We start from the raw sequence: 23,493 nt of genomic DNA, 5'->3' as shown, positions 1-23,493 counted from the left end.
AAGCCTTCACAATCTAATATAGCCGAGGGGGAAAAAGGTCCAAAGAACCCAGTAAGGAAATCTGAATGCCTTTTCCACAATGAAAGCTCTTGCTATGCTTTCAAGTTTATCCTCTCATTAGATCGTCCAAACCATCCCAGGAGGTCCCCCGAGAGGAAAGAGATCACATCCATTTTACAGAGGGTGAAACTGAGGCTGACGAGGTGGAAGCCATTTGCTCAAGGCCACAGTGGTGGAAGTGGTGGCACTGGATTAACCTGAGTGCTACGTGTAAGCCAATCCTTGCAGAGAAATGGAGAAACACATCGGAGTCCCCTGAAGGAGCGTGGGCCCCTCCTGCTAAAGGAGAATGGGGTACAGCAGCCCGGGACGCTCCCTCGGGGGAGCTGATACAACTGGGCTGGCACGGAGGACTGGTTTCTGGAAGCCAGTAGCAGAAAGAGTAATGCCCTGCTTGTAGCTGTCAGAGGGTTTGGAGGCGCAGGCCAGCCTCAGGCGAGCCTCATTTGCTCTGGCCGGGACAACTGCAACAGCCCATTAGCTGGGGCCGTGCCCCTCCATAATGCTGCCACTCCTCTTCCCTGTCTACTCCTCCCTCCAGCTGCAACCGGCATGGACACGTCCCCCCTTCCTACGCATCCACACGCTCACAAATCCTGCGTAAGCCTTCCTGAGCTTTCTCAGACCCTTCAAGCCCGGCTGATAAGCCCTGTCTGATCCAATGGCAGTGTCCACCCTTATCAGTTCCCCAGCCCCGCAGGCCCCTGCAGAGTCAGAGATTCCCTCCTTCCACAGGGCGTTTGCGCACGCCGCTGCCACCTGCCTTGCCCAGGGCTCCCCTTCCCCCTGTTAATGCTGCCTCCTCCGGGCCTCAGCACGATTCCCTCGGGGGAGTCCTCCTCACCCCCACTCTAGGGCGGAGTCCTTTGTTGTATGTTCTCTTGGTTCTCATCACTGATTACCACTGTGCTTTGAAGAGTGTGGCTGTGTGATTTAGGTCAATGTTATAATAATGTAACCCCTCTAGTGTATGAAATAATGATTGTGTGAAGTGTTTGCTGTATGGAAACCCCCAATACTCTGTAACTCCCAAAATTAATGAACAACCTAGTATCTTGATGTAAAAGCTCTGAGCCCTTAAAGTGTAAACATCCTGCTCCCAGCATAAGGCACAACGACTGGCCCACACTGATAAGGACACAATTTGTTTACGGCGGTCTGTATAACCCCGGGACCAGCTTCAGTTGTGGTCTCTTGCCTGAAAAGAGGATTCCACGTCGCCCCCTGAGACAAGCCCCTGATTGCTCTGCTGGGTGAGCCTGAACCAGCTGCGGCCGCCTGCCTGTCTCTGTTTTCGTCGTCTGTCCTTCAGTGTGCATCGCTGGTGGCCTTTGCTGGAGCTGAGGACCCACTAGGAATCGGTAACTAAACCCCGTGTGATTGCATACTCATTCTGTCTTGTGTGTCCTGTGTTCTGGTTTGGCTCAGCTGTCTAGCCATTGAAGCACCAAGGGATAGGCCGTTATTGCTGACTCCTGGTCACCTGCATTTGTCCCACTAAATCTAGATGGATAATCAATTAATTGGGGCTTAATTGGGACAGTCTATTTCCTTCACCACCGGCAGCGGCGAGGGGAGATCACGGTGAGCAGGGACCATGTCTGCCCCGCTCACCGATGTCTCCTCGGTGCTTGGCACTCAGTGGACGTGTACGGAGAGACAGCACGTGACATGTCTAGTAGGACAGGCCAGGAGTCTGCTGCCTCCACCTCTCCATTCTCAGGAGGCAGAGGGTTTGAAAGAGGCCAGTCCGGTGAGGCCATCTGGATGTGAATGCCCCTGTCAAAGTGCGAGGTCACTGGGTTTTACTGCCCAGTGACACGCCCAGCTGACCCTCCCGACTTCGTGCTGCCCATAACCCCCACCCTGACCACCGGGGACTCCCGCGGTCTTCTTGAGCTCTGTTTGGTTTGGGTTTTTATGAGGTGAATTATTTTTTATAATCAGAAACGTCCGTAAAGAGAATTTTTAAAGTATTCCTCCAGAACTGGATAGGATTCTAAGGCTACCTTAGTTCTGTCTCCAAAAATCGTAATTTGGAAGAAAGTATAATGCATTAAAATGTGAGTCTTATAATGAAAGTATTTTTTTTTTTTTGAAGCACTAAAAATGTCACAGGTATTTCTGGGCATTCTAAAATCAAGGAAAAAGAGATAATGTTATGGTTCAGATGTCTTCATTGCCTCCAATACTACAATGTGTTGCTAACTTGAAGGGATGAAGCAAAGATTTTGAGAGGCAGGGCAGTAAGACACAAGAGAATTCTCAGAGAAGCGGCAGCCCCTGGCAGTCTTGTGGATGGTACTCCCTCAAGTAAACAAATGGAGCAAACACAGGAGCATGGTTCATGTGTCCCCGCCCCACCCCCACCCCACTGCTTCCTTCCCTGACTCTTTCACACAAATTCCGGCCCTGTGAAACGAAGGCAAGGGATGGTGTGAGATGATTTGGTTTTGGACAGCACCAGTACTTTTTAAAACCCCAACATTGAGCAGATGTCTTTGTTTAGCCATGTCAAAGAATTACACATAGAATGGCTACCTTCGAGTTTCACTTACCTGAGACAGTGCCTACCCTCTCTTGGCCATAACCCTAGATTCTGGCTCATGTTTTACTCTCACGCTGGTGAGAAACTGTTTGATCACGTGGTTATTAGAAAGAAACAACAGGTAGCTAGTGTTAAAGAATCCATGCTTTGGTTTGGGAGTGGAGGACACGGCATAGCCTGGGTTGGCAAGGTCAGTGATTGCCATCTCTTTACATATTCAAATTATGTCTCTCCACTGGGATCCCATGACCCAGACCCACCTGCTACCCCACAATCGAGTTTTGAACTTTGGAGTGGGAATGGGAACGAAACAAAGAAGTTTTCAGCACAACACATTTTTGGCTGGTCAGAGGAAACAGTGCTTCCTGGATTCAGTGACTGCGTTGCTCAGAAGGCAGATAGATAGAAATATGGTAGGTTGGTATACCCCCAGTTCTCAGCAAGACCACTGCACAGAAATCTGTAAATGTGTGAATCAAGCCATAACTCGGAATTGTTATGTGTGTGCTGTTTCATCACCATTCTGGTTTTGGATGGATGGTTAAACGCTGCTTCTCAATATCGTCCCTTGTGGCTGACATTGTTGGTGCCTTGCTTGTGTTCTCTTTGCTCTCACTTCTTCGTGCCAAAGGCTGCTTCTTTCACACACCTGCCACTCTGTCTCTTTGAGTCTTTATTTGCCTGGGGGCCACATATTAGTCCTGGGAGCCAGAAGAGGGGAATTAATGTTCTGGAGGCAGCCCACAAACTGGTGGAGGCCCCGTTGGGGTGACGAAGGATGGCTAGGCAATGGGAGGGACCCCCAGTTGCCTTCAGTGGTAACTGATTGGTAACATATTCCTTCTTGCCATTCTTTCTTCCCCTGTCTCCCTTCTCCTTTGCCTTTCAATATATCCTGGGATCACCTTCCACATGAACAACCTGCCCACAAATCTTTGTTTAGAACATGCTTCTGGGGACCCCAAACTAAGACACCCATCTCACTGACTGCTCTGTACCCAATCGTCTCCAGATGTCACCCTTTAACCCTCTGTCTGCTTCCTGAAAACAGGTTCTAGTCGGAGGAAAAGTGACATTGACCTTACACCTCATTGGGATGGTGTGAAACCCCGTCAAAGTGCGATCTCACTGGGTTTTAGTGCCAAGCAATGAGCCCAGAGACATTCTCTAACCTCGGTGCTGCCGGCAACCCCTCCCTTTTCGTCTCTGTTTGGTTTGAATTTTTATGTGGTGCATTGTTTAACCCACACCTAATTGGAATAGAATTAAACTCATTCTTGATTAATTCTCTCTGGGAAAATCTCATCTCATTAAGTATTTAACTGAAGTTCAGTTTCATCACCGAAGCCGATCGGGCTCTGTTATTTAATGACTGAAAGGAGGACAGATGTCAGACCCACAAACCCATTTTTCTCGTCAACCTCCTTGGACAGTGCAGTTTTCCCAGCTCTAAGGCAGTTCCTGTTTGTTGAAAGAACAGTTCTTCTGGCTTTTCTCTGATGGTTAAGTATCTACATTCGCTATAGGTCAACAGAATGCGTGCGATTATTTTTTGCCGCACTTTAAGGTAGTGGTTCTCCGTATTGAAAGTACCTGGGGAGCCGAAACCGGTTTGGCTCAGTGGATAGAGCATCGGTCTGCGGACTCAATGGTCAGAGGTTTGATTCCGGTCAAGGGCACGTACATAGGTTTCGAGTACATCCCTGGTGGGGTGTGCAGGAGGCAGCTGGTTGATGTTTCTCTCTCATCGATGTTTCTAACCCTCTATCCCTCTCCTTCCTCTCTGTAAAAAAATTGATAAAATATATTTTTTAAAAAAGTACCTGGGGAGCTTCTCTTTCCTGGGACTCCGGGGCCCCACTTCAGACCAGTCAAATGGTGGTGTCCAGGGAACAGCAGCTTTATGGTTCTCCAGGTGGTTCTAATGTGCAGCCAGGGGTGAGAAGCATTGATTTCAGAGGACAGGGCTTCTACGAGGCTCCGAACACCCGCTGCCCCGGGAGCTGCAGCTCTGGGTAAAGCAGGAAGAGCTGAAAGTGTCCTGGATGGCAGCCCCAGGTGACACAGCGCATGTCATAATTATACTGTCACTGCATTGGCGGCCAGCGCCTCGCTTCCCTCCACCCTCCACTCACGCTTCCCTCCCTGCACTGGAGCCAAGAGGCCTCAGGAAGCCCCTCCTCAGCCCGCGCTCTAATGAGAAAGCGTGAACCGTGCAGTAACCTTTTGTTCCCACAACATGGCAAAGAGCTCTCCTCCCCAAGGAGATTGCCAATCCGGAATTTTATTTTCTCATTTGAAAGTTTGGGCCTTGAGCCGCATGCATTTTCATTTCTCATGCGTGTTCACTTTCTTATCTCCCAATCTGGGTAATGTTTACTCCTGGCTGAACCTTCGGGTATTTTCTCAGCCTCCGTGGATGTGGCCGCCTTCATCCCTGGGGTGTAATTCCAGAGAAAGAGTTCTCCGTGTTCCCAGAAACAAAGAAATCGGGATGGGACCGACATTATGATGCTGTGACATCAGTTTACGACTGGCTTCTATTAAGTCTGGCCATTAAGGAGCTTGGTGAACCAGAGAGCTTCTTTAAGCCTGATAATGCTCTCTCATAAAACTTAAAAGAAGCCACAGTGACCAGTTGGGACACCAAGCCAAAGGGTAACATGATTTAGTTAAGTGGGCCCATAAACTTTCTATGATGTTTGGATATTTTGGTGTGTGCATGCATTTTTCTGAAGAGACAGACTCAAATTCTCACATGGGTATGTGACTCCACAAAGTTTTAGAATTAGCAACTTCATGCTTTCCCCTGTTCCCCAAGAGCCCTAACACAGATATTTGACTTGAGGGACTAATGTTGAAATTTGCATGCACCCTTGGTCTCCTCCTTCACTCTATTCTATTCTATTCTATTCTATTCTATTCTAGTCTTTCACTTCCACCCTTCACTGTCCAGAGGCTCTGGGATGTCACACATTGTAAATTCCTGGTCTTGAGAGAGGAGATCTAAGGTCACATGGCACCCAGAAGTTAAGGGTCAGGGAGACCAGGTGATCCAGCTGTCAGGGTCCAGTAGTTCTTCAGAATAAAGATAATGGCATGGGCCCTCATTACCTAAGAGGCCTCCAGTAAACAAGACTAATGTGCCTGCAGGACAAGTGATGACCTCCAGGTTAAAGTAGGGATGGGGAACCTTTTTTTCTGCCAAGGGCCATTGGAATATTTATAACATCATTCTAGAGCCATACAAAATTACCAATTAAAAATTACCCTGCTAGTTTGGGGGGCATGGCTCAGTGGTTGAGTGTCAACCTATGAACCAGGAGGTCAAGGTTCGATTCCTGGTCAGGGCATATGCCCAGGTTGTGGGCTCAATCCCCAGTGTGTGGCATACAGGAGGAAGCCAATCAATGATCATCCTCATCACTGATGTTTCTATCTCTCTCTCCCTCTCCCTTCCTTTCTGAAATCAATAAAAATATATATTAAAAAGTTGCCTGCTCTATTTGGTCAAACATTTAATGAACTCACTCCTAATGCCTTGGCAGGACTAGACCAAAGGATTTTGCAGGCCAGTCATTCCTGACCTCTGCCCTAAGGGGAAGAGGTGTGCCCTCCTCATTGCCTTCTAGTCCTTCTTGCTGGCTGGACTGGGATGTAGCCAGCACCATCTGGAGCCAGGTGATGAAGACAACAACTTAGGGATAGCAGTGCAATAAGATAAAGGGGACCTGGGTCCCCAAGAATGACTTCAGACAGCAGTGCTCCAATTCTAGCTCTGACATCTATGGGTGAGAAAAGCTAAAATTCCATTTCATTTAGCCACTGCTGTTTTGAGTCTCTGACATTGAGCTGCTTTAATGAGCTCCTAACCAATATACCGTCCTCCTGTCTCTTACAGAGACTATGGGGAACAGGAGTCCTGTATGATTTTGACCATGTGATTTTCAAAGCTTCTATCAGGTCTTTATGTAGCTCAAGAGCAGATCCCCAGAGTAAGAGGCCTTTGCTTAGCTGGTAGGTCTGCAAAGGTAGATGTGGTTTAGTGGGGAGGAGATGGAGAGCTGGATGTCATGTGAATTATATAGAATTTGAACGTGGAATGGGGGTTCCTGCCACTCTGCTTGAATGTTAAAGAAATGCATGCCCCCAGAAGTCTGTATAGCCTGCAATATCCAGACAGCTGACACTTGGTTTTGCAATTCCCCAGGGCACCATCTTTCCCCCTGGCCAGCTCCCAAAGACCTGACAGCCAAGCTGGGCAGAGAAACAAATGTTCCCTTCCTGCGTTCTCCGCATTGGCCTGCGCTAACGGACATCTGCTCCCCTGAAATCTAGAGTACACAACCATCAGGAGAAGTGAGGAAACCTGTAATTGGTCAGAGGGTCCACATAGAATGGTGAGCCTGGTGGTCTGAGCCATAGGGAGCAGGAGCTTGGGAATTCTGGGTTTCAGATGGGCCAGAAACCCATAGCTCAACTGGCTCCTGAGGCAGAGCATGTAACATTTGCAGGAAGGTGTTTGCTGACATTACCGCTAATAGTAACACTTGTGCTCAACATCCAAATATACTCTGTTTACACTTGCTCAAGTGATGGAATTTTAGGAGCTGCACCTGGGGCAACAGAAAAGTGACAAGTGTTTCTATGGCAACCCTCCTACTATGGTCTTATCACTTCTTCGGTCAGGTTAAAGCATAGATTGAAAGTTAGGATCCACCTGGAAAAGAACATCTACCAGTATATAAATGCAAAAGCTAAGCAACAAGCGACCAGAAAGACCGGTCACTAAGATGCGCACCAATTGGCCCCCCCAACCTCCAGCAGCCCCTCCCTGCCCCTGCTGACCTGGCCCCGATCGAGGTGGGCTGGCAGGCCCCCACCCGTGCACGAATTTGTGCACTGAGCCTTTAGTTTGGAAATAATAATCATTGATGCTTATTGAATGCCTTCTATGTGCTAGCATTATGCTAGGCACTCTACGTTCATATATTTTTTACAATTCTGTGATATGACTTTATTTGCATATTAACAGGTAAGGAAACTGCAGTTAAAGAAGATTAACAGGTCACACAGCAAGTAAATGGGAATTGAACCCAGGTCAGTGGCCATCAGAGTCCACACACTTCACCACTACCATTTTCTACCTCTTTGCTCTATGGATGCATCGACTCTTCAGAACCACCCAGGTTCTCCTATGAGCACAAAACCTAGAGCAGAGGACTCTGAACTGTAGATGGTGATCATCATGGGGTGAAACCAGCTATTAAGGTGCAGCCTGGAAGCTTCTGTTTTTGTAGTTGCATACATCTCTTCAAGAACTTGGTTACTAGTCACATCATAAAAACTACAGAATGTTTCCAAAGCATTTCTGGTATTTGATGTTTCTAGCCATTTGGATCCCAGGCAATCAAGAACTTATTGTAATTTGAACAATAAATGATCATTTTTTCAACCCTACCTTTAACTTTACTAATACTGAACATGCAACAGAAAAGTTTAACTTGACTGAACATGATTGTTGTTGCCTGCCAAAATGACACATTTGAGCTAAATCTGGCACTTAGTGGGAATACTAAATTTCATTTAAATACACATGTATACTAGTTATAGTGAGTATAAACCTTAATGAATCTCATTTTAAAACATAGTGGGGTATCTGACTGAATATTGTATGCACAGTGTACTTCTCTGAGAATAAATTCCTAGGGGATGCGCTTAACTGCCAGCTGAACTCTTTTATTGCAAACCTACCCACATAAAATGATATATCTAGTGATTCTAAAAGAATACAATTCATTCCATTTTCAGGTAACATCTCTTACCTTACAACTGAGAACTCAAGGTTTATGTGATACTGACGTTACATCGTCAAAGATACCTTTTGTATTATGACATTACTTTTTAAAGGGGAAGGTCCAGGATTGCCATCCTGCTATATAAACATCTGTATTTTAAGTATATGATGCATTTTTCATTCTGTTTTTTAGTGCATATTGAACCCATATTGCCCCATTGCTAGAAAGCAGAGAGTTTTCAAACTTTCTATTACCTTAGCAGTTGCATCAAATGTGATAAGGCAGAAAATGAAGTTAAGCAGCTTGCAGATGTACAGACTTGGGTTTTCATTTTGTCAAATTTATAGAGCGATATTGAGGGTTAACCCTGTCCCAAAAAGGTTCGTAAATATGAGAAGGATATCATTTGTATTGAAAAGGGCATCAAGAGAGCCCCTCCCTGCAGGACTTGTACAGCATCACCAGCTCGTCTCAGTGCCACTGGTGAAATCTGGTTTCTCAGCTAAAACAGGATCCCAAGAAATGACATTTACAAAGCATGTGTCTAGCCAGTTTAGAGCAAGAATTCTCACATTCACACTAGCGTCCTCGTGGCTGGCAGGGACCACATTGTGAAGGAAGTAGGAAGAGCTGGCACTTGGCTCTGACCCCCGAGGCTAGAGCCTGTGGAGAAATAGACAAGGGGGTGTATGGTTTGCTCTTAATAACCGTGTCCTCTTGACACTTGTGAATTTTGGCACAGAATTACTCAGAAGGCATAACAAAATGCTCTTGACTTCAGTAAATCACTCTTCTGAGTGAAAAAAATATGTAATGATCAAAGAAGAAAAATCAGTTTTATTAAGGTTTATAATTTGTTTTCAATGTGAGTCATGACAAACTTAGGGATTAGAACCTTAGAAAGAGGAAAACTTACCTGATTAAGGACAGTTGCCAAAAACTCAAAGCAGTATTGGAGGAAAAATCCTGTTGCTCCAAGATGTGTCAGACTTGGTGTGTCTGGTGCTGTCCCCTCCACCTAGTGACCTCCGCTGTGGGGCTGTGGGTGCCTCAGACACTCCCACCAGCCTCCTAGGGGAGACACGTCTCCACAAGGTAGAGTAAATGTCATCAGGAAAAAGGGATACGTTAAGTCAACATTGCTGATTTTCAAACGACCAGAGTCCCTAAGGAAGAGACTAACTATGGATGGGTAAGTTTGGGATGTGGGAACTGGGTGAAGAAGGGAAAGAGGATCAATAAATGAGTTCAGCCCCGGCTGGATGGCTCAGTTAGTTGGAGCGTCATCCCATACACCAAAGGGTGGCAGGTTCGATTCTCCGTTGAGGTGCATACGGGAGACAAGTAATTGATGTTTCTCGCTCACTTTGACATTTCTCTCTCTCTCTCTCAAATCAATAAATATATCCTCAGGCGAGGACAAGAAAAAGAGAGAAACGGGTTCAGAGTGTGAGATGGGGCAGTGCAAGGCATGAAAGGGGCTCTGGGCAGCCCACATTTTGAGGATAGGAGGTGGGATAGAAGCAAAATAACCTCTGGTTGCATCTCCATGAAGTTCTCCGTGACCATGACACAGACACACTTTTTTTTTAAAACCGGTTTTTCATAAGCTGTTGTTACGCAACACTTGTCTTCATTGGTCACAAAGCCAGTCGACCAAGCTGGTCCACATAGGCACTACATGGCTGTGGTTCCAGTGGTTCTGCCAATCAGATAGTCCATTCCCAGAGCGCTCCAGGCACATGAGCAGCGTGGGTGCCTGGAATCCACAGCGGGCCCATCCACCCTAACATGCTCTCGTGGACTTTCTCATTAGCTCAATAGGCAGGTAGCCATTTCCTCCTATGGCCCTGCTCCGCCACCAAAGGGAAGAAGAAGTTGGCAAGTCTGGATCGTCCTCTTCCCGGACAATAAGCCTTGGAATCATCAAGAACTGCTCAGCCTCCCTTAGATAGTTGTCCAGCACCCTCCCCTCCTGCCCTGCTGTGCAGACCTTGTCTCTCAAGGAGTCCTGAGTCATGGACAATTTACCAGCTATTTCACCAGCCGAATTACTTCACAGTGGGTAGACGCTTCCAATTGGCCAGGAGCCCTCCAAAGCTAAAACAAAACAAACAAAAAAAAAACAAGTCTATTTTCTACCATGTAGAGCTTTTAGGTCCTAGTCAGCCTTTAATATACCTGAGCCCCGCCGAGACTGGTTTGGCTCAGTGGATAGAGCGTCGGCCTGCAAACTGAAAGGTCCAGGTTCGATTCCGGTCAAGGGCATGTACCTTGGTTGTGGGCACATCCCCAGTAGGGAGTGTGTAAGAGGCAGATGATCAATGTTTCTAACTCTCTATCCCTCTCTCTTCCTCTCTGTAAAAAATCAATAAAATATAAAATTAAATATATATATATATATATATATATATATATATATATATATATATATACCTGAGCCCCAAAGGGCACCCTTAAAATAGGGGCGCTCCAGAGAGCCGGTGGACCTGCTTCTTACCTAAATGAAAAAATGCGCAAGTATTTCCCCCCTCCTTTCTGGGAAGCTGACCTAAACAAATCAGGGTGTGCTATAAATGTCTTTCAAGACTCGACTTGTAGGCTCCAATTATAATTAAGATGATAATAATAGGACCTCCTATTTTTGCTGCGCCTTTCTTCCAAAGCGCTCAGGGCACTCTCAGCGGCGTGAGGGCAGGTAGGACCCGTCCATGTGTGTCTGCTCGCAGAGTCTAATTATACCTCCTTTTGATTCGGGTTCTAAACGCGTCTTCTTTCCCAGAGCCTGGGGTCCCAGCGTGCATCACGGGAGCTTACTTTCCTGGGTGAGTGATCTGCCCTCCACCGTTTCACCTCCTTGCCTGGCTCCCGGTGGCTAGGCCTGACTTTTGGGCATTATCAGAAGCTCAGCCCTGGCTCTGCCCTTCACTCCCTTCCCCAGCCTTCCTGCCAGGAGCCTGGAGCTTCTCCCCCATCGTCCTCACTGCCCAGCTCCCGGGTGCCAGGGAGTGAGCTGGGCTTCCTGCTCCTGCCCCCGGGGAAGGGCCTGCCCTCGGTGGACTCTACCCCTCGCCCTCGCCCTCACCCTCGTTGTCCCAGTTCCAGGTCAGGAACAAACCCGGGCGTGCCTGTGTCCCTGCTGGGGCAGGTGCCACACACAAACTTCGTTTTGTCTCCCAGGATCCCTTCGGGCACAGGGAAATTCAGGATGAACCTTCTCAGGGTTTGCCCTGTACAGTTTAGTCTTTTTCAGAAACCTCCTCAGCATCAGTGAGTTCTCCCACCCTGGTCCCCAAGAGGAGGGTCAATGTGTCTAGATAGGAATGGTTGCCTATGCTTCCTTGGTTCCTAGAAATTTAGTGAGATCTCTGCTTCTCTCAGCTGAGGTCCCTTTACCACAGTCTGCTGCCTTACACCCACTCCTTTGCCTTACACCCACTCAGCCTACCCTCTCTCCTCCCTCTACCACCAAGGTTGCTAGCCAAACCATATAGGTTTTCCGTGCTGGTACAATCCACTGTGTCTCCCAAATCGAAAGTGACACGTTAAATTCTCCTTAATCCCCTCTCTTATGAGGGGAAGAAGATGCATCCTTCATTTCTCTCACCTGTGTGCCAGGATGTTGGGTCCCTCAACATACTATTGGCTTTCTCCAAAAATCCTCAATGAAAGTCTTGCCTCTCAGCTCCCATTCAGAATTCTGTTTTTAAGTTGGATGTTGAGAGGGGGTTAAGAATAATCTGGGGTTGCCCTGGCGAGTGTGGCTCAGTTGGTTGGGCATCTGTTTTGTGCACTAAAAGATTGCTGACTGATTCCCAGTCAGAGCACACACTCTGGTTTTGGGTTCAATCCCCAGTAGGGGGCATGCAAAAGGCAGCCAATCAATGCTTTGCTCTCACATGAATGTTTCTCTCCTCTCTCCCACTCCCTTCCTCCATCTCTAAAAATCACACACACACACACACACACACACACACACACACACACAACACTGAGAGTGTGACTGAAAAGGAGGAGAAGGAGAAGGAGAAGGAGAAGGAGAAGGAGAAGGAAGGAGGATGTTTTTCTTTCTACCTCTTTGGACTTCAATTGTAAGCATTTTTGGTGCTCTGGACTTTGTCAGATTTAACCCAGTCTGGCAGGAGAGGGAAGCAATGAGCAGAAATCCTACCTGGCCTCCCTTTGGGACTTTAACATTATAGGCTTCCAAGAGCCTCAGTTGTCAGAACACAGATTTCCCCCACTTCCAAATTGGAGCTTTTATGAACCATAGTATTGAATCTCAGAATAACAATGAAATTAAGATTTCTGCGTGTTTCCCTGTAAAAATCCATAGAACTAGTCTCTCTAGACTCCATCAAAATTTCCTTGGGGCCAAAACTGGTTTGGCTCAGTGGAGAGAGTGTCTGCCTGTGGACTGAAAAGTCCCAGGTTCGATTCCGGTCAAGGGCATGTACCTTGGTTGCGGGCACATCTCCAGTAGGGGGTGTGCAAGAAGCAGCTGATCGATGATTCTCTCTCATCAATGTCTCTAACTCTATCCCTATCTCTTCCTCTCTGTAAGAAATCAATAAAATATATATATATTAAAAATTTCCTTGGGCTTTCCAACAAGGGCCAGAGAGCCGTGATATTTGGGTTCACATTATGAATGAATCTTCTGGGTGGCTGGTACCCAGAAGGAGCTCATTCTACCCAATCTCAATCCACTTTCCTAACTAAGACAGCTATCATCTGTCTGGAAATGCCCTCTCTTCCTATTAGTATCATCCAGGTTTCTAAAAGAACAATTTGGAGAAGCATCTGTGTATTTTGAAAAATAATGAACAAAGTCACTACCCAATGTATTACCCTATAAAGGTAACTGATAAAACATAAACTAAAATTCAGTACCAGAAACTATTTTTATTCATACTCAAATTTGAATGCTTTTATTTATTTGCCAATTCCTTTTATTTATTTGCCAATGAGAACTACTTAACTTGATGCATTTCTCATTTTGTTTTGCCTACAGGAAAATCAGCAGGAAATTTAATGTTCCATTGCTATAACTAATGCATCATAAGAAGCTAGTATGTCAATGTCATTCCACTTTTATTTGGTTTTCATTATTTCATTTAATTTAAAAGTTTCAATATATTTTAACATTGTAAACCACTGCCAATATTATTTTTGGTCCTCTGAATAAAAATTCCAAATAAATATGAACAAAAATTATCTTCTTCCATTTCTTCAAAAATATTTATTGATCACCTCCTATAATGCACTGCATTTTGCTAGGTATTGAGAGAAACAATGATGGGCAAAGAGACCTTCCCACCCCTTGTAAAACTCACAAAACACCAGGTTTAGATGCAGGAGAAGGGGCATTAAAAACTCGGGCCCAGGGGAAGAGCTTGAAAAAGGGAAATTAGGAGATAGTGGAGTGGAGTTACAAAAGCCAAAAGAAGTGAGTGTTTCCAAAGAGAGGATAATCCCCTAATTCAAGGAAACCAAGGAAAACAAGAACTGAGATGTGTCCACTTAGCACCACGAAGGCTATTAGCTACTCTTCCCAGAACAGTTTCATTGGAATATTGGAGAGGAACTAGAACAAGGGACAGCAAGTGTAGACAGCTCCTCCTAAAAGCTTGGCTGTAGCAGAGAGAGATCGGGTGGCTGCTGGAGGAAGGTGTGATGGCTATGCCGAGAGTGGACTCAGCTCCAATAAGGGAGACCCATTTTGGTAACTTCAAATAGTCATTTAAATTCCTATTGAATTCTGAGTATTTCTATGAGAGTCAACACTAATTTCCCAGGAAAGAGAGGGTCGCAGGAGGACTAGGATATCAGGTACAGGAGACAAGAAGGGGTGCAGACAAAGAACTTCTCCCTGGTTGGCTGTCTTCTCTTCTCTTAAATATCACTGTGGCTATGGCTGCTATCTTCCCCGGTCCCCTAGGATCCCAGGATCATCCAAAGACTATTCTCAACTCCAATGTCTGGTACACTTGGCTGCCAGTTTACTCCTGGGCTCCATCCCAATTTGACTTAAGAATACCACAGCTTTCCAAAATCTGCACGATGCATTCCTCCACATGGCAGAGGAAGGGGGTTGCCAACAAGCCCTGTGAACCCGGGAAATATATTCATAGCCCACTTTTCCAGGTCTGGGTTCAAGTCCCACCTGGATCTCTGCTGGTTGGTTCCTTGTTTACCCTGCATTAGCTTGCCTCGTCTTAAGGCTGGCTCTAACGACTTATGAAAGCAATCTGCATTGTGGTTTTAATGCTGTAAGCCTAAGAAATGAGCCAAATAGCTTCAAGCCAGACACAGAGAGGCCATGTGAAGCTTTTCCAAATTTACTTTCCTCATTTGATGAAAGAAACGTGGTAACTTTTGCCAAAATCACAGTGACTCAATATATAATCATACGATATTTTGCTTACTCTTCCTTCTCTATCACATACTTAGCTTGTACATGAGATAAACACTCAATTGACTCTCTCCTATTTTATGAGATTTTGCAATTACTTGCATCTCTTTATCGTGGCTGCCAGGAGGCTCAGAACTGGATTTTATTTTTAGGCACCGCAACCTTCTTAAGTTTTTCAGTTGGCATATTCATTTACCCACTTTCTTTGACTATTTTTTTTTTAATTTGCTCGCATTTTATCTACTTCTTTATATGGCATTTTTGGAAGCTGCTTCATATTAAAAAAATAAGGTAGGGAATAAATAAAATCAATAAGCATTTATGCATTCCTCTGTTTTATGAATTCAAACTGCTTGCAGCTTACACTCATTTGTCTACACGAGGGATCCTTAACCTGTTTTCAAATTTAAACTCCTTGCTATTTTATTGGAGACTTCATGTAGGGATCAGCGTACTTGTAATAAGACACATTATCACACAATAGTTGGGGTATTGAGAGAAACAATGATGAGCAAACAGACTTCCCTCCCCTGGTAAAATTCATAAAACACCAGGTGTGCAGGCAAGAGAAGAGGCACTAAAAATTCAAGGTACAGGGAAGAGCTTGACAAGGAAAATCAGGTTCAAATCCCAAATCCATCACTCACCAATGGGTGACTTCAAGCAAGTTCCTTAATGCTGTGCACCTCAGTTTTAATTACAAGAGTAATGATACTTACCTCATAGTGTGATTGTGAGGATAAAAGGTGAATGCAGTAATACATGTAAAATGCTAAAACCAGTGCAAGTTACTGCTAATGGCCATTGCTGGGGGGAGGGGGCAGGGCACCCTGAAAATCAAGTCCCTCTCCAGGTTGGAGAGGAAAAGCATGGCTAGCTGCCCTTCCTCTTTTGGGGACATTCGCCAAACTACAGAGGAGAAAGAGAGGGATGGACAATGGTAACTGGCTTAGAAACCACCTGCTCTGCTCAGTCGGCCTTACTTTCCTGCCCATGGCCCTTGCTCTACACAGTCTGCTCTTAATTTCCCTGCTTTATTGGTTGGACGAAAACATTCCAGAGGAGAGCTGTAACTATTCCTCAATTAATCCACCTCTTGAGCTTTTAACTCCAACGGCAATGCTTTTTATTCATAGATTTTCTATTTATTTTTTATTTGTTTGTTGTTATTATTTGTCAGCCAGATAAGCAGCTTTTATTTTTTTATTATTTTGAAAATATATTTTATTGATTTTTTACAGACAGGAAGGGAGAGGGATAGAGAGCTAGAAACATCGATCAGCTGCCTCCTACACACCTTCCACTGGGGATGTGCCCGCAACCAGGGTACATGCCCTTGACCGGAATCGAACCTGGGACTCTTCAGTCCGTAGGCCGGTGCTCTATCCACAGAGCCAAACCAGTTAGGGCCAGTTTTTATTTTTAAAAAGTTATATATGCTCATCATTCAAAGAGTGAAATAGTCCTCTAAAGCAATCCTCTGCTCCCGCCTCAGAGAAGTTACTTTCAACTCTTTTAACTAATTATTTGGGATTTAAGACTCTGTCCCAAATAACATAATTGTATTGTTTTTTTCTTGTCTGTTTTTTTTTTTTTCTTGGTGCCATTATATTGCCATCACATTATGGAAAGTAAGAGCACAGCTCTCTTTCACCTTCATGCTCCACCACAGTCACCCATCCTTCCCTGTGTTTCATTTTTTACAAGTTATATCCTAATTTGATTAGGTCAGCATTCTGTGCTTAGGTTGTTGCTATTATGTTAACACCCTGGGTTGCTGGGCCACATAGTGGGCTAAGAATAATTTTCCTTTCCTGCTACAGGTTGTTTTCCATGGAATCAATAGTGGGTTTGTTTGTTTGTTTCTTTTTTCGGTTGCTTAGTTTTCTATGAACTTATCACTCATTTAACCCCAACCCTCTGACAGTTGTTTAAACCTCCTCTCAGCCTTCCACAGCAGGTATCCCGTCATCCTTCCCCTTCCTGGAGGACCTGCCTGGAGCTTCCTCATGTGCCTTCGTGGGCTCCCCTCCCGCCCTCACACGGGGATGCCTCAGCTCATCTCTGAAGCTGAATCACTCACTGGCCTTTCTCTTGGTTTAGCCCCTGGTTTAGAAGAAGTGTTTCCTTCCATAGCTTCTTGAGAAAGGGTGCTTGGGAGATACATTTTTGAGACCTCATATGGTATCATAGAAAGATATTCGGTCTTTGTTCACAGTTTCTGACGGAGCTCCTAAATTCCTTGTCATTTTCCTAAGTGATAGGGCTGATAGGAGGATCTTTGGTTCTAACAAGGCACCTTTTGACCGACCCCAAGGTTGCTTTAGAATGGGGGCTGGTGGCCAGAAAGACCAAGCCTTGATGAGAAGCCTGAAACTTTCCGCTCCACTCGAAACCTCTGGGCTGCAGGTTGAGTTCATAATTGATCATGTCTATGAATTAAGATCTCCATAAAAACTCCTAAGCAATGGAGTTTGGAAGCTTCCTTGTCGGTGGACACATCCTTGTGCCAGGAGGATGGATGGTGCATCCTAACTCCACAGGAGAGACGCTCCTGGGCAGGGACCCTTCTGGACCTCGTCCTATGTACCTCTCCATCAGGCTGCTTTCTTATACTCTTTAAAATATTCTTTATAATAAACCAGTAAATGAAAGTAAAGCGTATTGCTGAATTCTATGAGCCATTCTAGTAGGTTATTGAACCTAAAGAGGAGATTATGGGAACCCCCTATTTTTTAGCTTGTTGTCTGAAGTATGAGGGATGCAGACTTCTGATGGCATCTAAAAAATTCCATATCTTAAAAACAATAAAGTGGGGGCAGTCTTTAGAATTGAGCCTTTTATCTGTGGGGTTCATATTAATTTATCTCTCTATATAAAAGCCAAATATGCAAAGTATTCCCTCAGGAGTTCATCTGGCCAGGAGTTCGATCACTCACTATGACATGCGTTGACCTCTCATTCTGGTAGCTTAGGCCCTTCAGTTTGGAGAAATAATTTTACATTATTTCTTCCTCATTCAATTTTTCTATTCTCTCTTTTTGGAACCTCTCCCCTTCCCACTCATCCTTTTTTCTTTTGCAGATGTAGGATCTCTTGGGCAGGCCTTCTCAATTTTCTTTCTTTCTTTTTTTCTTTTTTTTTTTTCTTTTTCAGTTTCAAATTCTTTGTCCTCTTGTTCTACTCTTTTGGAAATTTTCCTCAAATTTTACCTTCCAGCCTTTCTTCTGAATTTTTCATTTCTGCTACTATGCTTTACATTTTAAGAGCTCTTCTTTTTGTGGGATCTGAAAGTTTCCTTTTTATAGCCTCCTTCAGGCTGGTCAGATCCTGATTCTCAACCTTGGCTGTATATCAGGGCCACCTACGGAGCTTTAAAAAATTCTAATGCCACATTCACAGAGATTAATTGGTTTAGAATTAACCTTGACATCTTTTTAAAGTTTTCCAGGTTATTCTAATATGCGGCAATTTTTGAGAACTAGTGATCTAGGTCCATGCTGTGGAAACAACCTCAAATAATAATAATTTTCAACAACAAAAAATATTATTTCTCATTCATGCTTATTATATTCACCACAAATGGGTTCAGCTTTGTCACATATCTTTATCACCAGTTGGTATGCCATGGGTAGGAAATTCTGTCCAATTGTTGAAAAGAGAGGAGGGTTTGGGCAAGCAACTGCTTATAGAAATGTCAAGTTTCCATTCACATTTCATTGGTCAAAGCAAGTCACATGTTTAACCTCTACCATGTGCCCAGAGGAAGAGCTGAAGTATTTGTCAATGACTTGATGACTCCAATGTTATTCCTCTTTATACAAACTTATCAGTCATTTTGTTTCCTCCTATGAAATGATATACATGACTTTTGCTCCTTTTTTATTATGTTGTCTTTTTCTTATTAATTCAGAGAGGTTCTTTATGTATTCAAATGACTAATCGTTCGATTTTTTTTCTTGATATGGTTAACCAATTGTCCCAGCTTCATTTTTGATTGCTGCCTTACTTTCTTCACTTATCTGTAATGCTTTCTCTGTTATGAATCAAGTTTTTCTCCTATGGTGCGTTTATTTCTAAGCTCTCTTTCATTCCATTGGAATGGGCTCTTTGTCTATTTCCTCTCCCATCCCCCACACCTTCCAACAGTTCTTCTCTCCCCCCATGTCTTAACTGCTAGGGTTTACAGTAAGTTCTTGATATCTGGAGAGCAAGTACTCTCCCATATTCTTCTACTTCTTCAGGACTATCTCCTCTTTCTTGCTATTTGTCCTTCTATATATATTTTTAAACCACTGGGATTTTTCTGCAGAATATCCACAGAATGTTTTCTTTGAACTTTTGATTGAAACTACAGATAAGCTGGAGTAAATTGATCTTCACAATTTTGGGTCTTCTTATCCTTGAACATAATTTGTATTTCATTTGGAGTCTTTTTAGTCTATCTTTCAATGAACTCATATTTTTACATCAAGGTCAATATGAGTTTTTAACATTAATATCACAGCACGGGCTTGCACATTCTTTAGATAATGTTAATTTAGATATCACTTTACACACAGTACAACTCCTATTCACCTCTGACTTCGAGCTCTTTTTGCTTCACAACAATGATTTTCCTTTCTTGACTTCATGCTTAGTTACATATTAAAAACATTTTTATTGTATTTTACCCAGCAGTTCTTAAATGATTGGAGTAAGTGAAGGGCTTCCACTTGTGTGTTCATCATATTTAGCTGAAGTTCTTCTTAACTTTCTGTAGAATGTCAACCTGGTTTCAGAAATGAGCCAGAGCTTTGGAGGGTGGGATAAAGAAGTGTTGTGTGTTTCTATCATTGGCCATGTCTGTCGGAGCTATTCCCGACCTTCTTCACCTTTGGGGCTTCCTTATTTATTTGGATTGTCAACAGGGGTACATGTACTTCTTTAACACTGTGATGATTTTTAACAATAGCAGAAATAAACCTACTAAAGACTACAAAGTTTGCATATGTTTTATTAGCCAGTTCCTTCATAGATGGAAACATCTATGGGGATAGCCAATAGCAGAACTTTTCTGGATTGCAATCTCGGGTCTTCATCCCCTACTCTCTTCCCTTCGTCAAAATAAACAAAAATGCTCATTAACTCCAGAGGCTATCAGACAAATGTTCATCATGCTGACCTTGCTTGACTCGTTTGAGAAAAACTGCATACTGTAAGAAATTATTTGCAGAGTTGTGATCCCAGCCAGCAATACAATGTCAGTTTTCAGCGAGCCTCCTGCTGAGTAAGAAAACAAAATTTAACAACACTGGTTAGAGAGTCAGATGTTTTACACAGAGGCCACATGGTTGCGTTGCTGGCTGCCTTCTGCAGAAAAATCCCAGGAAAGTATGTTTCCTTTCTTGAGAGGGTAGACCAAATAGAGCCACTCTTTCTCCCCAGTACACAGTGCAGTCAAGTGAAATAACTTATAGGTGAGTTATGAAAGTTCTCTAACAGAGAATGGTAAGCAGAGAATATTTCACTGAGGATAGCAGTGAAGTTAAGAACTATGCTATCTCGAAGGGAGTAGGAAATCATTACATTAAGACAAAGAATTAGAAGACAGAGCTCTGCTTCTCAATGGACCTGAGCTAGTCTCTGCTCGATGGGTTTAGGTCTTCCTTTGGTGTCAGATTGAATGGAACTCTGAGAGTGTTCATGACTCTTAAAATAAAAATATGGCAAAAGAGTCCTAAATTCCTGTGATAAGATGATATCCTGCTCAAAAATAAAGTTGGTAATAGAATAAGAAGATGAGTTAAAAAGGAAATTGCCCCCATGGAGGGAGATTACTTGGTATTCGGAGGAGTGGGGACTGAGCCGTCCTCTCCAGCTCCCTCATCCCTTCAAGGGAAAGGAGATCATCTCTGAGCTGGAGAACAGAAGGAAGGTTTGGGCTCTATGAGTCTCAGGGGCTCTCAAGTGGTAGACTCCCTGTTTCTTTGCAGTCGCCCAGATAGAGGACTCAGTCTCAGAGGAGAGTAGGTAGGTCATGAGCTAAAGGACTGGGGAGATGGTAGACCTGGGTGCTGAGAAGTATAGCTTCCAGCCACCCCAAACGCTGTGAACCTAAACAAGGAATGAAAGCAGGAGAGCAGCCCCTTTTGGGTGCTTGGACAATGAGCACATTAGTGAGTGACCAGAGAGCCTCCGGAAAGTTCTGTTCTGTGTAAGCTTCATCAGACCTTCTCACGACTTGAAGGGAATATTCCAGACCCAATAATAAATAAGATGTAGAGAGAGAAAACTCAAGGTAAGATGTAATTTGATTTAGAAAGGAATTGGTCAATCTTTGTACCCAAGTGAGGTGTTTGCAAACACATACCTGTCACGAAGCCACTTCTTTCTTTAGCTCTTACATGCCAGCATGGAGCTAATTATTTTTATGCTTGATTATTACAAAACTCATTTCAGTGCATATGGTGGTATCACTTCAGACATAGCTTTGAGGGGGAGCAATGTTTGACATCCCACATCCTAGAAAGCAAAAGTATTTTATGCTGTTGAAAACAAGGCAGTGTATGGATTTCATTTATGTAAGTAAGGTAACATATGTAATGGAAGTCACATTTCTACTTGTTCTTTGAGTGTGTGAAATAGCAAATTTTCTATTAAGGTAAAATATAAAGACTAAAGAAAACAACAAATACTCTCCTAGGAGAGGCTGAGCAAGAGTCAGCAGGATCCTGGGTTTTAGAATGGCTCCAAAGAAGGGAGTGCTTAGAATTCTGGACAGAGAACTGGTCATGCAGGGGCTGCCCTCCACCAAAGTAAAACTAGCCATAAGATTATCTCCACTCTATAGATGAGTATTGCAATCATACTACCCATAGGTTTATCCCCACTTTATAGATGAGGGAAATGATTGGGCAGCTGCTCAAGGTCACATTGCTGATATGAATTAAACTCAAATTCATCTGATTTCAAAGTCAGGTGGTGACATTTTATAGTAGTTGAAATCAATCCTTCTCCCTCTCCTGCCTCCCCATGATGTTTCGATGACTTTCCTTAAGATTTGACCACTTTCAGCCTGGCTGGCAATCAATGATTCTCTTTCATCATTGATGTTTCTATCTCTTTCACTCCCTCTCCCTTCCTCTCTGAACTCAATAAAAATATTTTTTTTAAATTTTGACCATTTTCCTTAAGATTATTAATTCTCTTTTTAAAAATATATATTTTATTGAATTTTTCACAGAGAAGAAGGGAGAGAGATAGAGAGCTAGAAATGTCGATGAGAGAGAAACATCGACCAGCTGCCTCCTGCACAACCCCTACTGGGGATATGCCCGCAACCAATGTACATGGCCTTGACCGAAATAGAACCTGGGACCTTTCAGTCCGCAGACCGACGCTCTATCCACTGAGCCAAACTGGTTTCGGCAAGATTATTCATTCTTTAGTCATATTCACCATCAGGAAGAAGAACTGTATCTTGGCCCCTGAAATGACATTCCAGATCTGAAGCAAGAGAAACAACCATAGAAGCTACACTGATAGCCCTAGGGTTTTTGCTCTTCGGTTCCCTCTGAGCCTAGAGCTTTGGAAGAAAGGTGGTGTAGGAGGCACACAGAGCCACAGTGTCTTCAGCTTACTGCTCCCAAAATGAGTTTCAGAGCCCCTTCCATCCTCCTCATCCCCCCCCACCCCAATCAGCCAGATGTCCTCCCACCCACCCAACATGTGCTGGCCATGTGCAGTCAAGCTGCCTGTCCCTAGCACCTCTGCGGGGTGGCAACAGCTTGGTCCTATCAGCAATCAGTTGCAGAAGCCCCACTGTTCATCAGCACCCCTGCATCCTGAGCCAGAAATAGCTCTGGAGTTTCCATGCACCATGAAGAGTACCAGTAGAATAGAGGTTAATGCAGTTATTTATTTATTTTTATTTTTTTAAAAAGCTATTTGGTACTAAATTGTTTTTCTATTAGGCTGTGTACCCGAGTTCTTTCTGGTGTCAGTAGAGCCTATGCACATTCCAGGAGAGAAAGCTTTATATTGCCAGCCAGTATAGAGACCTAGACAGACAGCCCCATTGCCTGCCATCCCATCCCCCTCATCTTAAGGAAAGCAAGGTATCTCTTTTCCTCTTGCTGACAGTTTTGGTCTTATATGTCCTCACATTTATCCTGCTATTACCGGCAGAAAGCCCTTGTCACTCCTAGAATTGGATGTGCCAGAGAGAAGTACAGAGGTGTGAATGCGTGAGGGGGCTATGGTTCACAGAGTGCGGCCGTTACAGCGGGCAGCACTCCACCTCACTGCTTTCTGATTGAATGCTAAGTGCAGGTTCCTTCCACACCCTCCCTTCTTACTTTGCCAGTCTTCCTAAGAACCTGAACACTCACTGGGCCACCTCTGATGCTTAGGGCACCTTTGACGCAGCCTCTTGTCAGGGTTTATTACCAGAGAGGAGAGCCTGGCTGTATTGCAGCCCCTCCGTACTCCCTTGACTGGGTGTCCATGTGCAGGACACAATCTGAACAGCTGTACCAGAAGTTTCTTGTCCTCTCTGCCCACCTCCGCTTGCCAGTGTAGAGGTGATCCTTTCTCACATTCAATTCTGTTTTCCATGGTCCATTTCCTCAAGGTCAATGGATCAGCTATATTTTATGCACATTTTCTCCAGAGCAATTTTAATCTGAGAG

This window comes from Pipistrellus hanaki, assembly GCF_964339955.1.
Source record: "Pipistrellus hanaki genome assembly, chromosome: 12".
NCBI classification, from domain to species: domain Eukaryota; kingdom Metazoa; phylum Chordata; class Mammalia; order Chiroptera; family Vespertilionidae; genus Pipistrellus; species Pipistrellus hanaki.
Note: the sequence above shows the minus strand (reverse complement) of the source record.